Consider the following 19,458-nt stretch of genomic DNA (forward strand, 5'->3'; position numbering starts at 1 on the left):
AGAAGACTGAGGGCCGACCTGCTCGTGGTGTACAAGATTATGAGGGGCATGGACAGGGTAGATAGGGAGCAGCTGTTCCCATTAGTTGAAGGGTCAGTCACAAGGGGGCATAAGTTCAAGGTGAGGGGCAGGAGGTTTAGGGGGGATGTGAGGAAAATCTCTTTTACCCAGAGATGGTCACGGTCTGGAATACACTGCCTGGGAGAGTGGTGGAGCCAGGTTGCCTCACATCCTTTCAAAAGTACTTGGATGAGTACTTGGCACGCCATAACATTCAAGGCTATGGGCCAAGTGCTGGTAAATGGGATTAGGTAGGTCAGGTGTTTCTCACATGTCGGTGCAGACTCGATGGGCCGAAGGGCCTCTCCTGCATTGTGATTCTGTGATTCTAGGTACTCTGCCGTATTGAGCCCTCGGTGTCTGCCATAAGCTTCTCTTATTTTCTTAATCCCAACCTTTATGTCCCTTGACATCCAGGGCTCTCCGGACTTGGTTCCTCCCCTTTGTCTTTTTGGGAACATATTTGCCCTGTACTCTCGTTATTTCCTCCTTGAATGCCTCCCGCTGCTCTGACACAGTTTTATCTGCGAGTAGCTGATCCCGATCCACTTGGGCCAAATCACAACTCATCTTAGTCAAATTAGCCTTTCCCCAATTTAGAACTTTTATTCCCGGCCCAACCTTATCCTTTTCCATAACTATCCTAAATCTAATTGATTTATTGTCACTATCTCCAAAATACTCCCCTCCTGATATGCCTTCGATTTGCCTGGGCTCATTTCTGAATATTAGGTCCAAAACTGCCCCTTCCCCTGTTGGGCTTTCGACGTACTGGCTAAAAAAGCTCTCCTTTTGCTTTTTGAAATCTTTGCTCGGTTTCATTATTGGGAACATACATTGTTTTCCTCATCCATTTTCATGTCTGACATGCAACATGGCAAATGTTTAAAAATGTTTGCCAAATTAATTCTAACCCCCACGGATGGGCAGGTGATGGGGGAATGGGGGTCGTGTTGGTGGAAGCAGGTAGGATGTTAAAAATGACAAATTGGGAAACCCAACACTGTTTCGTCTTTGATGTGTCAACTTCCAGTTTTAACAGAAGCAGGTTGGGGGTGGGTAACTAACATGTTCTTGGGGGTAGATCTCAGATTTAAATATTTTAATGTGGCTGCATGCCTCCAGTTTTAGCTCTGTTTCAGATTTGGGAAACCCAGCAGCTAAAGGGAGGTGAGAATGGCCAGGTGGAGAAGCAAAGTACCTGTGGGCCAAGAGGAGCAGGAGTGCAATCCAGCTCACCAAGCTATCCTGCTTCCCTCCCTCACTAACTGCACCTCCTCAATGTCTGACTCCTGATCCCTGCATTCCCAGTGTCCGACCCCTTACCTTTGAACCCTGACAATATCCGACCCCAAATCTCCAATCCCCTCCCCTGATGTCTGACCCCAGATCTCTGATCTCCCTGATAGTATACCTATGATATTGAAACAGAATCACAGAATTGTTATGGTGCAGAAGCAGGCCATTCGGCCCATCGTGTCTGCACTGGCTCTCCGAATGAGCATTATGACTCAGTGCCATTCTCCTGCCTTTTCCCCATAACCCATTGTTTTTATTTAAATAATCATCTAATGCCCTCTTGAATGCCTCAATTGAACCTGCCTCCACCACACTTCCAGGCAGTGCATTCCAGACCCAAATCACTCATTGTGTGAAAAAGTTTTTTCATAAGTCACATTTACTTCTTTTGCAAATCACTTTAAATCTGTGTCCTCTCGTTCTCAATTCTTTTACAAACAGGAACAGTTTCTCCCACTCCACCTTATTCAGCACCCTCATAATTTTGAGCACCTCTATCAAATCTCCTCTTAGCCTTCTCCTCTCCAAGGTAAACAGTCCCAACTTCTCCAATCTATCTTCATAACTGGAGTTTCTCATCCCTGGAACCATTGTTGTAAATCTCTTCTGCGCTCTCTCCAACGTGTTCACATTCTTCCTAAAGTGTGGCATCCAGAACTGCACATAATACTCCAGCTGAGGTCTAACTAGTGTCCTATATAAGTTCAGCATAACCTCCTTGCTCTTGAACTCTACGACCCTAGCAATAAAGCCTAGGATACTCTATGCTGTATTAACTGCTCTCTCCATTTGTCTTGCCACCTTTAATGACATATGCACATATACACCCAGCTCCCTCTGCTCCTGCATACCCTTTAGAGTTGTGCCCCTTATTTTGTAGTGTCTCTTCATGTTCTTCTTATCAAAATGAATCACCTCACACTTCTCTGCATTGAACTTCATCTGCCACCTATCTTTCCACTCCAACTTGTCTATTTCCTTTTGAAGTTCTACACTGTCCTCCTCACAGTTTATATCGTTTCCATGTTTTGTATCATCCACAAAGTTTGAAATTGTCCCCCGCACACCAAGATTTAGATTGTTTATATATATCTGGGAAAGCAAGGGTCCCAATACTGACCCTGCAGAACTCCACTACAAACCTTCCTCCAGCCGAAAAAATATCCATTAACCATTACTTGCTGTTGCCTATTACTCAGCCAATTTTGTTTTCACGTTGCTACTGTCCCTCTTATTCCATGAGCTACAACTTTTCTCAGCAAAATAATGTAAAAGCAAAAAATTGCGGATGCTGGAAATCCGAAACAAAAACAAAAATACTTGGAAAAACTCAGCAGGTCTGACAGCATCTGCGGAGAGGAATACATTTAATGTTTCGAGTCCGTATGACTCTTCACCAGAACTAAGGAAAAATAGAAAAGAGGTGAAATATAAGCTGGTTTAACGGGGGTGGGGGGAGGAGGTGTTGGGAGAGGTAGAGCTGGATAGAGGGCCAGTGATAGGTGGAGATAACCAAAAGATGTCATAGACAAAAGGACAAAGAGGTGTTGATGGTGGTGATATAAACTAAGAAATGTGCTAATGGTGACATTAAGGGTAGAAAGCAGGATGAGCAACGGACAGAGAGCCCTAGTGGGGGTGGGGTGGGGGGAAGGGATCGAAATAGGCTAAAAGGTAAAGATAAAACAATGGATGGAAATACATTTAAAAATAATGGAAATAGGTGGGAAAAGAAAAATATGTATAAATTATTGGAAAAAGGGGGATCAGAAAGGGGGTGGGGATGGAGGAGAGAGTTCATGATCTAAAATTGTTGAACTCAATATTCAGTCCGGAGGGCTGTAAAGTGCCTAGTCGGAAGATGAGGTGCTGTTCCTCCAGTTTGCATTGAGCTTCACCAGAACATTGCAGCAGGCCAAGGACGGACATGTGGGCATGAGAGCAAGGTGGTGTGTTGAAATGGCCAATGACAGGGAGGTCTGGGTCATGCTTACAGACAGACTGAAGATGTTCCACAAAGCGGTCACCCAGTCTGTGTTTGGTCTCTCCGATGTGGAGGAGACCGCATTGGGAGCAGTGAATGCAGTCTCTTGTGCGATATTTTATCAAATGCCTTTTGGAAGTACAAGTACACTACATCAACAGCATTACCCTTTCTGTTACCTCTTCAAAAGTTTCCATCAAGCGAGTTAAACATGATTTTCCCTTAAGAAATTCATGCTAGCTCTTCCTAACAACCTGTAATTTTCCATATGATTATTAATTCTATCCCAAATAGTTATTTCTTGAAGCTTCCCCATCACCAAAGTTAAACTGATTGGTCTGTAATTGCTGGGCTTATCCTTATAACCTTTTTTGAACAAGGGCATAATGTTAGTAATTCTCCAGTCCTCTGGCACCACCCGAGTCTAGGGAAGATTGAAAGATTATGGCCTGTGTCCCTGCAATTTCCACTCTCTCTTCCTTCAATATGCTTGGATGTATCTCATCTAGTCCTGGTGCCTTGTCAACTAAGTACTGACAATTTATCCAAAAACTCCTCTTTATTAATTTTGAACTCTTCTAGTGACAGAGTTTCCTGCTCTGTCACTTGGCCTGGGTAGCATCTGCTTCCTTGGTAAAGACAAATGCAAAGTATTCATTTAACACCTCAGCCATGCCCCTGCCTCCAAGTCTAAATCCCCTTAAGGAGCCCTAATTGGCCCTACTCCCCCTTTTAACATCCTTTTACTGTTTATGTGCCTAAAGAAGACTTTAGGATTCCCCTTTATGTTGGCTGTCAGTCTTTTCTCATAAACTCTCTTCACTTCTCTTATTTGCTTCTTCACCTCTCCTCTCAACCTTCTGTATTCAGCTTTGTTCCCAATTGTATTTTCTACCTGACACCTGTCATAAGCACACTTTTTTTTCTTTATCTTAATTTCTATCTCCTTTTTCATTCAGGGAGCTCTGGATTTGTTTGACCTAACTTTCCCTTTTGAGGGAACATACCCTGACTGTGCCCGAACCATTTCTTCCTTGAAGGTAGTCCAATGTTCAACTACAGCTTTTCCCGCCAACCTTTGGCTCCAGTCTATCCAGCCCAGCTCTGTTCTTGCCCCATTGAAGTTGGCTCTCCCCAATTAATTATTCTTACTCTGGATTGCCCATTGTCCTTTTCTACCATTATTCTAAACCTTATGATAAAATGATCACTGTCCCCTAAATGTTCCCCCGCTTTCACTTGATCTACTTGGCCCACCTCATTTCCAAGAACCAGGTCTAGCAGTGCCTCCTTTCTTGTTGGACTGCACACATACTGCTATAGAGAATTCCCCTGAGCACACTTTCGGAACTCTTCCCACCCCTCTGCACTTTACATTATTACTACTCCAGTTTTTATTCGGGTAATTAAAGCCCCCCATTATAACTATTTTATAATGTTTGCACCTCTCTGTAATTTCCTTGCAGATTTGTCCCTCTACATTCTGCCCACTAGTTGGTGGCCTGTAGACTAATTTCACCCTTTGATTCTGTCCTTGAACCCTCTAGCTATCCTCTTTCTCCAGCACTGAAACACACTCCTTAACCAATATAGCCACCCCTCCTCTTTTTCCTCCTGCCCGATCTTTCCTGAACACCTTGTACCCAGGAATATTTAATACCCAGTTCTGCCCTTCCTTGAGCCAGGTCTCTGTTATTGTCACAATATCATAATTCCACATGGCAATCTGCACTTGTAATTCCCAATCTTATTTACTATGCTCTGTATATTCACATACATACAGTACAACCCTAATTTAAACTTCATTACTTTCTCCCTTACTCCGATTCCGCCTATTAACTTCCTCTTCTCTATTCTAGAGCTCAGTGTCTCTGTTTCTCCCAGTATTTTATGCACCTTGGTATTACTCCCTAATTTTCTTTCCTGGTTCCCACATCATTGCCGAGTTAGTTTAAAGCTTCCACTCCCCAACAGCACCAGCAAGGAACTCAGTCCCGGCTCTTTTCAGGTGCAACCCGTCCAGCTTGTACAGGTACCATCTCCCCCAGAGCCAGTCTCAGTGTCCCAGGAATCTAAAGTCTTCCCTCCCGCACCATCTTTCCAGCTACACATTCATCTTTATCCTCCTATTTCTGTACTCACTTGCATGTGGCACTGGGAGTAATCCAGAAATTACTACTTTTATGGTCCTGTTTGCTAATTTTTGACCTAGGTCCTAAATTCTGTCTGTAGGACCCCATCCCCCTTCCTACCTAAGTCACTGGTACAACATGGACCACAACATCTGGCTGTTCACCCTCCCCCAGAAGAATGTCCTGCAGCCGCTCGGTGCCATCCTTGACACTGGCACCATGGAGGCAACACGCCATCCTGGAATCAAGTCTACGGCCACAGAAACACCTGTCTGTCCCCCTAACTAATGATGCTCCATCACTTTTGCTCTTCCTTTCTTCTTCCTTCCCCCCTGTACACCCGAGCCACTCGTGCTGCCACAAACTTGATTCTGACTGCACTCCTCTGAGGAATCAATGCCCTTGCCAATATCCAAAACTGAAAATCGATTAGCAAGCGGGACCCCATTGGACACCTGCATGACCTACCTGCTTCTCTTGGACTGCCTGGCGGTCACCCATTCCCTTTCTGCCTCCATGCTCCTAACCTTCAGTGTGACCACCTCACGTGCTATCCACGTAGCTCTCAGCTTTGCTGATGCACCACAAAGACTCCAGCCACTGCTCGAGCTCCGAAACCCGAAGCTCAAGTTTCTGCAACTGGCAGCACTTGCTGCACATGTGGTCATCTAGGCCACCAGTAGTGTCCACGAAACTCGACGGTCCAAACCTTGATCTCCAACTCACTATACCTGATGTATTCCCTATTGCCCATTTCCTAAGCTTATACCTTATCCGCACCACCCACCCCTACCCCCCACCCCCAACCCACCCCATCCCTCTGATGCCTAACCCATGACCTTTGATCCTCTCTCCCTGACCTATGACCACCCCCGATGTCTTAACTGCGATCCGTCCCTAACTTCCGATGCTCTGTTCTCCAGTTGTCTACCTATCTGACAGCTAGCTAGCCTCTTACTTTGGTTTGCAGAGGCCAGGAAACATTGCCAACACACTTACAACAATTCCTGCCATTAAAATTTTATTTTTGATTTCTCGGCCACTAAACCTCTCTCCCCCAGCCATAAATATCGGGGCATTGAGCTGTAAACAATGTCTACTGCGAGCTCTTTGATACTTAGGCATTGCACTCTCATTTAACTGTGCTTCTTGGAGCAACTCAACACTACATCTCAGCTGTCATTTAGTATGTGGCATTAAAAATGGCAAATGCTGCAGGCGCTGGAAATATAGAATGAAAACAGCAAAGGCTGGAAATACTCAGCATGTCTTGTAGCATCTTTGGTGAAAAAAAACAAGTTAATGGGCTGAATTTTCTAGGCCCCAAGTTTGGGGGGATAGGAGACAATGACTGCCAAGAAAACAGGGGTGAGGCCACATAAGGATGCTCAACAGAGGCGGGCAGTCAACCAAAGTAATTATGTCGCGCTGGCATTTTGGTGAAGTAACTCCTCATTGCCTGTGGAGCTGGCCTTCTCGCAGTAAGCTGGGGGGCCACTGGAGCCAGGGACTCCATCCTCCAAAGCTGGGGCTGCATGCAGGAGAGGCTGCCACTGCATCTCCAAACATTGCTGCCAGAGGCTTTTCCCCTCTGACTGGAACGGCCTACCTACTTGGCTCCTCTAAATCTCCTACCTGCCTCAGCTGTGCCCATCTTTCCCAGTGGGGCTACCAAAGTCCAGTGCTGCCAACCCTCTCATTGGACAGGGAGCTCAAAGGTGGTCAATTAGGAAGCCACCTCCAGTAATATCCCTGTTCCAGTCTTGCTCCCAGCTCGTGATACCCCTTTAGTCCCGCTGCTTGGGACCCGACGCCCGTGGGGAAATTCAGCCTAAAGTTTCAGGTCGACGACCTTTTGTCAGAGCTCAATTCAGATCTGAAACGTTAACTCTGTTTCTATCTCCACAGATGCTGCCAGATCTCATGAGCATTTCCTGTTTTTATTTCTTTTAATATTTGCTTCGTTCTCTGTTAGAACACCAACACTTTCTGTACCCTGTGAAGTAATACTGGATGTAACTGCAAACATTTGACTAACAGTACCACGATAAACAACAGCTGCGCAATTACATTCACTCCAACACAATCTGCAATTAATATTATTTAACAGCAACGGCTTTTGAAAATCAAGCACAACAAAATCAACAAAAGAACATGCATGGATACTACTGAGATAAAGGCTGCTTGCAGCTCTCCAGTCTGCATTCACAAGTTGGTTTGGAGAGAGGCAGTAGCAAAAACGTTCAGTTATCACCCCCACTTCCATCAAAGCCCTTTATTCCCAAATCCTACGCCACATTCATACTGACAAGCTCTCAGCACTTCATGTCCAAAGAAGTGTTTAATTTATGCACCATCTTAATAGAATTTACATGGAAGGAATATTTTTCTTCTTCAGTAATAGGTTTTTTGGCATCTGTCCATTTTGGGAGATGATGGACTGCACCCAGGGTGTATGTCACTTCTCTATTGAACATCGTCTGTTGTGGGTGCAGAGGCCAGTTCGTGAGTGGCAGTCCTTTCCACAGCTGGCACAGGTCAATTGCACTGGCCTGAGGTCGACTTGATGTTTTTTTCCTTCCGGCAGGCTCTCATTTCCGCCATCTGGTCATTTCTTTTGTCCTCTGTTTTTTCCACCGCCTTCTTGACTGCTTGTCTCCAGGCACTGTGGTCATCAGCGCGGACTTCCCATGTATCAGCTCCGATCCCGGTCAACTTGAAGTCTCGCTTGCAGACATCCTCATGTCACAGACATGGGTGATCTGTTGGAGTCAAGCTTACCATTGAGCATGTCTTTGGTGATGCAGTCATCCGTTCAGCTCACATGACCCAGCCAACAGAGTCGCTGCTGACTCAAGAGGGCAAACACGCTGGGGATCCTTGCATGCTAGTGTACTTCCATATTCGGCATTCTGTCTTGCCAGGAAATGCTTAATATTTGTTTCAGGCAGTGGAGGTGAAAGCTGTTTTGCTTCTTTTCTTAGCTTGTATAAGCTATCCATGCCTCACTGAAGGTACTGGGAACACAAGCCTGGTACACATGAGCTTTGTATTTTCAGCTACTTTGCTGCTGGTCCACACAGACTTCTCAACTTTGACATGACAGCTGTGGCCTTTTCAATCCTGGGGCTGATTTTGGCATAATTGTTGATCCAAGGTATGTGAAGCTGTCGATGACCTCCAGAGTGAGATTGTCAAAGTTGATGGAAGGTGGAGTCTTTACTTTGGTCTTCCTGATGTTGATGCAACAATTACTGAGGCATCTACTTGTTAAGTATTGTGGGGAAGGTCGTTGCTTGTGTGACTCTGACGATTGCAGACCCTGGCATCACACAACTACCCTAAGTCTCAGTGTGGCTTCAGAGCTGGTCGATGGAGAGTTGATACAATTTTCTCACTTCGGCAGTTACAGGAGAAGTGCCATGAACAGCGCAGACCACTCCACACTCACCAAAGCCTTTCATTTTGCCAGCAGAGGTGAACCCTTAAAACTGCTGCGGAAAATAGGCTGCCTGCCAGGACACCCGGGTGTCATTTCTTCTTTCCAAGAGAATGTGCACAGTTTCATCAGTTACAATGGAGCAACGTCAGCAATGGGGTGAAGCAGGGCTGTGTCCTGGCACAATATCTTTTGGCGTATTTTTCTCCATGCTGCTGTTGAACGCTTTCAGCGAATCAAACCTGGGTTTCTACCTGAATATCAGAGCCAGTGCCAAGTTGTTCAAATTGGTAAGATTGTGCATCAAGGCCAGAGTGCGGAATGTCCTAGTTTGAGAGTTGCTGTTTGCTGATGTGGCCGTGCTGGTAGCCCATACCGAAGTTCACTTGCAACAGCTTATAGATCGGTTCTCTTAGGTCTTCAAGGAGTATGGACTGACAATTGTCAGTTATAAAAGCAAAGTCATAAACAATAACATTTCCCTTTCTAATGAAGTACTCACTGGTGGGACTGGACTGAGTTTATGAAATATATATCTGCCACTGACAATAAAAAGCTAGTCCCTTCACATAATTCCTTTATGTCCAGCTGAGAATTAGCCACAATGATAAAACACAAGAAGATTTGGCAGTCTGCTCATGTAATCCTTTATGTAATCTGTATGATTTATGTCCAATTTCTCCAGCTGCTTCTTGATATGCACCATGTCCAGTGCAACTCCATCTATATGAATTATACATGCATGAGTTCAGGAGCCATTAAACCTTGGTGTAGCACTGTTGCAATTCCTTCCTCATAGAATTGGAGAAATCAAACAACAATAGAACAAGGCACTTTTCTGGACATTTAGTGGTAGGGTGTGGGAGGGGGTGGGGAGTCTGGCTGATTTCTGAACCTCAAATAAAATTAGCATCAAAATCCATGTGAAGGAGAGCGGGAAATTTCCTCTGATGTCTTGTCCAACATTCCTCTCTCAATTACCACCACCCAAAACAGACTAGTTAATCATTCTTTCAACTCATTACTGCTCAGCATCATGTTGTGCACAAAAATGGCTGAATTTCCACCACATTATTACACTTCATAATAATTTGTGATATCTAATAATTGATGGTTAGGAGATGGATAATCTATGCAAATTTCTTTGGAATGCTTTTGAGAAATGTGATATGGAAATCAATAAATGCAATCGTTCTTTGTAACGACCTGGACAATGTTATAATCTCAATACTGTCCCATGGACTTCTGCTTTCTGCATTGTTTGATATTCTTGCCAGGGCATCAATCATGCTTCCTTGCTTGCTTTGGTCTGACTTTGGTGTTTGTTCTAAAGGTTTGTAAGCCTCTGCAATGCTTTGTAAACTCTGTGCCCAGTTATCGCACCTGCTCATGACACATTCATACCTGCAAATAAAGATGATGGGGGGATTAATGGGCTAGTAGCCATTCTCCCAAATCTTTTTGGTGAAGGTGCTGACCCTCCATCAACATGCCAAATTCTGGAATTGCCTGCAGCTTCTGAAAAAGCACAGGGGATCCTAGGCTTCATAAATAGCACCCTTTTTTGAGTATTACTTTATTTATTTATACAGTACTAAAGCAAGGACGTTGGGAAAAAAAACTTCAGAAAACACTAGTTAAGCCCCGGCTGGAATATTGTGTCCAATTCTGGCACCACACTTTAGCAAGAAAAGGGGACAGAGGAGATCGACGAGAACACTCTAGGGACGAGGGACTTCAGTTATGTAGAGAAACTGGAGTAGATTACAGAATCACAGAATTGTTACAGCACAGAAGAAGGCCATTTAGAGGGAGACAATGACATGATCATTTTTTCACTGGACTAGTAATCCAGAGGTCAAGGCGACACTGTCCTCACACTTCACAACGTGTCCAAGTTTTGTATCATCTGAAAATTTTGAAATTGTGCGCTGCACACCAAGGTCTAGGTCATTAATATATATTAGGAAGAGCAAGGATTCTAACACTGCCCCCTGGGAACTCCACTGCAAATCTTCCTCCAACCCAAAAAACATCCATTAACCATTACTCTCTGTTTCCCTTCACTCAGCCTATTTCATATCCATTTTGATACGGTCCCTTTTATTCCCTGAGCTTTCACTTTGCTCACAGGTCTGTTGTGCAGCACTGTATCAGATGGAAGTGCATGCACACCACATCAAAGACATTATGCTCATCAATCCTCCCTGTTACCTCATCAAAAAACTCAAGCAAATTAGTTAAGCACGATCTTCCCTTAACAAATCCGTGCTGACTTTCTTGAATGAACTACATTTGTCCACGTGACTATTAATATTGTCCCGAATGATTGTTTCTAGAAGTTTCCACACCACTGAAGTTAAACCGATTGGCCTGTGGTTCCTGGGTTCACTTTCACACCCTTTTTTGAACAAGCAATTTTCCAGTCCTCTACCACCACCCTTGAGTCTAAGGAGGATTGGAAAATTATGGCCAGTGCCTCTGCAACTTCACTCTGACTTCCCTCAGTATCCTTGGATGCATCTCATCTGATCCTGATGCTTTATCAACTTTAAGTAAACAGCCTATCTAATACTTCTTCCTTATCAATTTTAAATCCTTCTAGTATATTAATTGCCTTCTTTTTCACCATGGTCTCGGTAGCATCTTTTCCCTTGGTAAAAACAGATAAAAAGTGTTTCTTCTGCCTCCATGCATAAAACCTCTCTTTGGTCCCTAATCAGCCCTACTCCTCCTTTTACCACCTATATATATATGCCTACTATTTATATGACTTTGGGATTCCCTAATTTCCTTCTGAAATCATTCAACATCTCTGCTTCCATACCATCGTTGACCGTGAGTTCCAAGTCATGACCACTCACTGTGTAAAAAAGGTTTTCCTGACATCCTCTTGTCTTAAATCTGTGTTTCCTAGTCTTTGTTAGAGTTAAAGGGAGATGGTGGTGTAGTGCTAATTTCACTGGACTAGTTATCCAGGCTAATATTCTGGGGACATGTCAAATCCCTCCAGGGTAGCTGGTCAGCTGGTGGAATTTAAATTCAGTCAATAACAAAAAAATCTGGAATTGAAAGCCATTCTCAGTAATGGTGAGCATGAAACTATCAGTGATAATTGTAAAAACCCATCTGGTTCACTAATGTCCTTTGGAGAAGGAAATCTGTCATCTTTATCTGGTCTGGCCTACAATGACTCCATATTCACAGCTGTGTGATTGACTCCGAACTGCCCTCTAAAATGGTCTAGCAAGCCACTCAGTTCAAGGGAAATTAGGGATGGACAACAAATGCTGGCCTTTCCAGTGATGCCCACATCCAATGAAAGAATAAAAAAAATGGGAACTACTTTTCTTTGTATAGCTTATACAGCTCTATCAAATCTCCCCTCAATCCCCTTTGCTCTAAGGGGAACAACCCCAGCATCTCCAACCTAACATTGTAGTTAAAATCCTTCGTCTCTGGAACCATTCTGGTAAATCTTCTCTGCACCCTCTCAAACACTGTGCCTCCTGCCAATGGAAAATGGCCACAAAGATGGCTGCCAATACACGTCTGCACATGTGCACTTGTTTGCACATGCACAGAAAAACCAGTGACACTACACTCCAAAATATGGCTTTGATTTATTTAACCACGGTGTGCGACCTTAATTACAGGGTTGATTCTGACCTGCAGTCCTGAATAAAAATCTTTTTTTTTGCTGTGTGTAATTTACTAAAATTTATATATGGGAGAGAAATAGGAATGGGATTTGCCTTATCCTCAGGATACTGAACTGAGGTTAGGATACGATATCTGAATGAGAGAAACACCCGAGTGCTCCCCGTGATGTTTTCTGCAGAGGTTGATTAGATGAAGTCATTCAAAACTAAATCGAAAATTTCAAGCCTTCTTAATTCAAGTGTCCCAGGGATGTGGCAGATATGATGATTCAAATGATCTTCTAAACAAGCTTTGCCAATACTTTCCTAAGAGAAACATCTTGTAGCTGTATTGGCAAGTGTGATTAAGTTCGCTGTGGCATCGCAGTGACATCACGGGGTAAAACATTACAACTATGCATGCATGGCGTTGGCAGCAAACACAGCCGTCCAGAAATTGGGTTGCTCAGAATGCTTTCAGGCCTGCACTGCTCTGATCTCCTGGATGTGGATACAGGCTAGCATGTAGTTCCCCACTGGAAAGGCAGGTACACTTTTTATGAGGCCTGAGGACAATCTTTGAATCTGCTTCAAGCACATAATGCATATGTTTGCCTCAGCGTCCATTTTACTTAAATATAGTATGGGGCCACAAATATAATGGTGTCAGCTTTGCATTACTTTTAAAACAGGTATTTTCAAACCGATACCTGCAAGCTGACGGCAAGATGAAATAACAGAGCTGAGACACACAAGATTCAGGAAAAAGTGAGATAAGATTTAATTTGACAACCACAGGACAAAATCCTTCAGCTATCCCAAGTGCACTTCATTGTGGACTGATCACAGAGTTATATACAGCAAATTAATTTGTTTGTTAACAGTGAAAAATACAACATAGGCAAGTCTTCTGTTGCGTTAAAACACTGCTTTAGTTTTGTATTGCAAATGCTGGGAAGGTTCAAGTACTACAGCACGGACATAGCTTTATTTCCTGGTGCAAGATCCAAGTTGAACAATTCCATGATTATTTGCCTTCAAGTCAATTATTGTATTTAACATTGCACATCATTTGAACCTCTGCAATGCACTGCAACTTAATTATGACAAAAATAGGGTAATTATTATGGAGAAATTATGCTGTTGTGGCCTAAATGTGTGAAATTAAGTCAATAAGCAATCTAAGCATCTCAAGTAGCTGAGCAGTCTGAATGAAGGTATGGAATCTTAATGCATGCAGCACCAACAAGAGTAAATGGACAAGCGGTTGTGCTATGTTCAACATTGGACAATCCATACTTATTACTGTTGTCAGTTTGAGGTAAATGTACAGCTGATTCAGGATTTAAACACAGATGCAGCAAACTTGTTCTCCATCACCCCCATTGAACAAACATTTGTCATCAAAGGCTAAATACTATTTTTTAATTTATTCATTCACGGGATGTGAGCATTGATGGCTAGGCCAGCATTTATTGCCCATCTAAAATTACCCTTGAGAAGGTGGTGGTGAGCCGCTTCCTTGAACCACTGCAGCCCGTGCAGTGAAGGTACACCCCTAGTGCTGTTTGGAAGGGGGTTTTAGGATTTTGACCCAGTGACAGTGAAGGAATGGTGATATAGTTTCAAGTCAGGATGTTGTGTGGCTTGGAGGGAGATTTGCAAGTGGTGGTGTTCCCATGCATCTGCTGCGCTTGTCCTACAAGGTGGTAAAGGTTGTGGTTTGGATGGTGCTGCTGAAGGAGCCTTAGTGAGTTGCTGCAGTGTATCTTGTCAATGGTACACACTGCTGCCGCTGTGTGTTGGTGGTGGAGGGAGTGAATTTTGAAGGTGGTGGATAGGGTACAAAGCAAGTTGGCTGCTTTGTCCTGGATGGTATTGAGCTTCTTGGATGTTGGATCTGCTAACTAACAATGACAGGTAGCAGGGGCGAATTGAAACTAATGTGCCCACTGGGAAACTGACGAGATTGGGCGGGGTGCTGGTTTTACATGTTGCTCATTCCGGGAGTTTCCTGCCTGGTTATGCTAAAGCTAGCTTGAGTGAATCTGAAAGTATATCTTTTGTACCCAGCTTCTAAGTTAAATAAATCAACTTGCATTTGATGAGCTTTTGGTGTATTTATTTCTGCAGTTTAAATACTTGAATTCTTCTGACGGGGTGGGGTTGAATTTTGATTTTGACACATTCATAATTTAGTGGGAGAATTTCTCCTGTGGATTTAGCTGCAGCAAAATTATCAACTTGGTTATAAATCACAGGTCTACGATTTCACTACACCTACTGCGCAGAGGAAATCTTACCCTGTGGTGACTTCATCTGTCATGTCATTGTACATCTCTGTTTACAAACACCTGGTAAAATGACATCCCTGGCATTTTTCAGGGTGACTGAATGAATGATACACCGGGTGTATGGAACAAAAACTCAGAAAATGCCCAGCATCTAAATACAGGTGATAGGAACCTTAAGCCAAGCCAAGCAAAACAATTTGCAGCAGTGCTAGATTCAACTGTGGCTCAGCTGGTAGTAATCTCACTTTTATTCAAAAGGGTTGGAGGTTCATCACCCATTCCAGAGACTTGTACAAAAAATTCTAAACTGACACACCAGTGCTGTATCAAAGGAACACCACACTGCTGGATGAGCAGTCTTTCAGACAAAACATTAAACTGAGGCCTTGTGTGCTCTCTCAAAAGACGTAAAAGATCCATGTCACTGTTTTGAAGAAGAAAATGGGAATTATCCCTGATGTTTGGCCAATATTTTTCCCTCAATCAACATCAGTTGTTTGTGGAGCTTGCTGCGTGTAAAATGGCCCCTATGATTCCTATTATTTTCCAATATTAACAGACCATTAACAAAATGGCAGGAACTTGCAACTTTCAAACATTTCATTTCTCAGCAGATAATATTGTTGACGATAATAACAAAAAAAAACAAATGGCAGCCAACCACAGTACTCATTAAACATCAGCGAAAAAAGTTCCTTTGGCCAGAAAAATCAACTGAATTTTTTAAAAAAAGTATTTCCCTTTTACTTCACTGAGAATCAGCTCCAGAATTGAATCTACCTCATATTCATGGTCTCAACATGCACTCTGACATCGCAAATGGCACGTGCTTGTTTTCTGGACCCAATATAGGAAAAAAATAACATGTGTGCCACACAAGTGCCAGGCAATGGCCATTGCCAACAAAAGAGAATCTAACCACCAACCCTTGACATTTAATGGCATTCCCATCACTAAATCCCCCGCTATCAGCATCTTGGGGGTTACCATTGACCAGAACCTGAACTGGACAAGCCATATAAATATTGTGACTACAAGAGCAGGCCAGAGGCTGGGAATCCTGCAGCGAGGAACTCACCGCCTGATCCCCCAATAGCTGGCACCACCTACAAGGCTCACGTCAAGAGTGTGACGGAATGCACTCCACTTGCCAGGATGAGTGCAGCTCCAGAAGCTTGATACTATCCAGGACAAAGTAACCCGCTTGACTGGCATCCCATTCACCACCTTAAACATTCGCTTCCTCCGTCACTGATGCATGGGGGCAGCAGTATGTACCATATACAAGATGCACTGCAGTAACTCACCAAGGCTCCTTCAACAGCACCCTCCAAACCTGTGACCTCTACCATCTAGAAGACAAGGGCAACATATGCATGGGAACACCACCAACTGTAAGTTCCCCTCCAAGCCACACACCACCCTGACTTGGAACTACATCACCTTTCCTTCACTGTCACTGGGCCAAAATCCTGGAACTCCCTCCCTAACTGCAATGTGGGTGTACCTACACTGCATGGATTGCAGCAGTTTAAGAAGGCAGCTTACCACCACTTTCTCAGGGGCAATTAGGGATAAGCAATAAATGCTGGCTGAGCCAGCGTTGTCCACAATCCACAAACGATTAAACGTAAAAACCTGCCCCGGATTCCTCATCCCAAAAATTTAGATTTTTTTTTTAGATGAAACTTGGGAAACGAATCAGTTTTTTGTTACCAATTCACTGCAAAAAGAATGATACCAATGATCCTTCATTACAAACAACATTGACAGAAAATTCCGAGACTTCATAGATCCTTCTGTTCTAGGCATGTAACAAATAGTGCATGTTTTGAGGAAGTATCTTCCACCTCTGACTGGTATTAACTAGAACATGTTGGAGTATGATAGTTCTTAATGTCAATGTGTACTATCACACTGGCCTGCACAACCAGACACTGCTACTGAAAACATATGGCAAATAATGCAACTGAGATCCCTGGCAATGATGCAGGTCCAGGAATAATAGTTGATGATATGGGGATATGGCTTTCCCAATCCCCTGTTGGCTGTTCAGTCATCCATCTATGCTACTTTCTAACTGGAGGAGTTATTAGTCGTGGGGAATAGTCCCCATCTATCAGGGAAGTACACAACACACATAGGGCAACGATGGCAGCAAAATACATTAAACATGTATGCTGCCAGTACAACTGCATGAGGTTAACCTTTGTTTTACAGTCTGTAATCCTTTAATTGTGCAGAAAATAATGCATAATTTGATCAAAAGCCAAACAAATCTACGTAGTCATCACACAGTAAAAATGAACCTGGCATGGCAAACAGTAGTTCTGAATATATTATGGTCCAATAAATACTGTGTAATACAACGGAAAAAATGAATAATTATGCACAATTCCAAAGGTCACTGGAAAAATGTGCAAAGCCATGTGCAGTGGAGGTACAAAACTTCAGATAAACTGTTTGACTTCTAAAGAAGAGTGATATTGACCTTGAAATGTTAACTTTGTTCCTCTCTCCACAGATGCTGTCAGACCTGTTGAGTTTTTCCAGCACTTTCTGTTTTTATTTCAGATCTCCAGCACCTGCAGTATTTTATTATTATCATAAGATTGGCTTCTGACTTTCTCCTATGGGTACCTGGAACAATCTATATGATATGATATTCTTTCCTCAACCAACATCATAAGGAGATTCACTGCTCATTCATCTAGCTGCTGTTTATTGTGACACTTCTTAAAGCCTACCGCTTTCACCAAGTTTTTGCTTACCCATCCCAATATCTCCTTATGTGGCATGGTGTCAAATTTTGTCTGATAACATGACTGTGAAGCGCCTTAGGATGTTTTGTTACATTAAAAGCTCTTTATAAATGTTGGTTATTGTTGGGGACCTCAGCAAATGCAAAATGGCTGCTGCATTGGCCTATATATCAATAGCTGCTGCGTTTCAAGATATTTATTGTGCCTGGAGTGCTTTAAAATATGAAAAAGTACAATCTAAATACAAGTCATTCATTGAATATTGAAGGCAATGTATTGAATTCACCTATTAATATGGTGACACTATTAATCCTCTTTTGTGAAATTCTTTAAAGATAATGTTCCTTTAGGCCTGGTGATTACAACTGTTTCATCACATATCATGATGGCTTATCATTTTGCCTCAATGCTGAACATCTGCACCATTCTAGTACTTTGTTGCAGTTGTTGATTTTTCAATACATTTTCTTCAATGCTACAATCCAATCTATTTCTTGTGAGGGAGGAAAGGGGAAATTCTTTTGGACTGAGTCTAGTCCAAGGTTGCATTCATGTACACTCAGCAACCCAATTGAGCCAGTCAGTTCTGCAGTATTACAGGACATCATTGGTCCCTAAACAATACTGGCTGATCCATTAAAATAGCAGGAAGAGGGTTCGTCCTGTCACAAGAGATGGACTATGCCATTATAAAGTGCATTCCACATCAGGCAAATGGAAAATCTGTGCAGATTTCTCATGGCTTGGGTGAAGATTGTTAAATATGATAATAGATTTGTGACTCATACTAACTGAAACAAAAGAAGCTATCATTTTTCTTTTATCTGTTCTCATCAATGAAAAATACTGGTTGGGCCTTGGTTTCAATAATTCTGAAGTGTGATGGTTTTCTAGTTACTCTGTTACAAACATGCAGTTTGTAAGATTGTTGTATTTTAGAACTGCCTGTTTAATTTAAGGTAAAATGAAGGAATGAAGGGGCTTTGTGGCCTGTTCTGAATTCTGCCTGACAACAAGCTTGGGTAATAAAAACAGAAAACTGGGAAAACTCAACAGTTCTGGCGGCATCTGTGGAGAGTGAAGCAGAGTTAACGTGTTTGGTAAATTGCTCCCCCCGCCCCCCCCACCACTGGATCGTCCACCCAAGTTGGTGAGAAAACACGCTGACGTGTTTCCCAACAACACATAAGCAACGTGCATCTGGTGGGCTGCACTTCGCTTGGGACTTCAAGGTTTGTTTGCCTACCTTGCTTCAGTTGGCACTCGCAGTCATCAGTGCCAGGCTTCACTGACAGCACCACATCACTTTTAGGGGGGCTCAGCTACCATATGTGGTGGCTTTTCAATGACTGTAGGACTAGGGCTCGCTTGGCGAAGGGGAAGAAGTGGCCCGAGGCATGGAAGAGGCTGCAGGACGAGAGCTGTACTGGGGAAGGAGGGTATCCCAGGGTAAATATGGGGGCACATGTTGATTTGTGCAAGTGGCCTCAAGATGGTGAGGGCTGAGGAGGCAGTCTCCAAAGGAGATGAGGCCAGATGGACATGTGAGGGTATGTGTGTGAGAATGGGTGGTGATGTCCCTTGAGTTGGCAGTGAGTGAGATGCCAGTGAATGTGTGATGGGCTTGAGTGTGTGAATTTAGAGTGATGAAATGGTTGCCTGGTTGCACAGATGAGATCATTCATCCTCTTTCTGCACTGGATGGCCAACCTCTTATGTGCAACATTGGCACTGATCACCACTGCCATCGCTACCAAGCCTGAGTGGTAATGTTGCTGCTCCTCCTACGGCCAGGGAGGGATTAGAGGATATCGTAGCTGGCCTCCACAGTGTCCAAAAGGTGCTCG

Source organism: Carcharodon carcharias, chromosome 4 (assembly GCF_017639515.1).
Source record: "Carcharodon carcharias isolate sCarCar2 chromosome 4, sCarCar2.pri, whole genome shotgun sequence".
NCBI classification, from domain to species: domain Eukaryota; kingdom Metazoa; phylum Chordata; class Chondrichthyes; order Lamniformes; family Lamnidae; genus Carcharodon; species Carcharodon carcharias.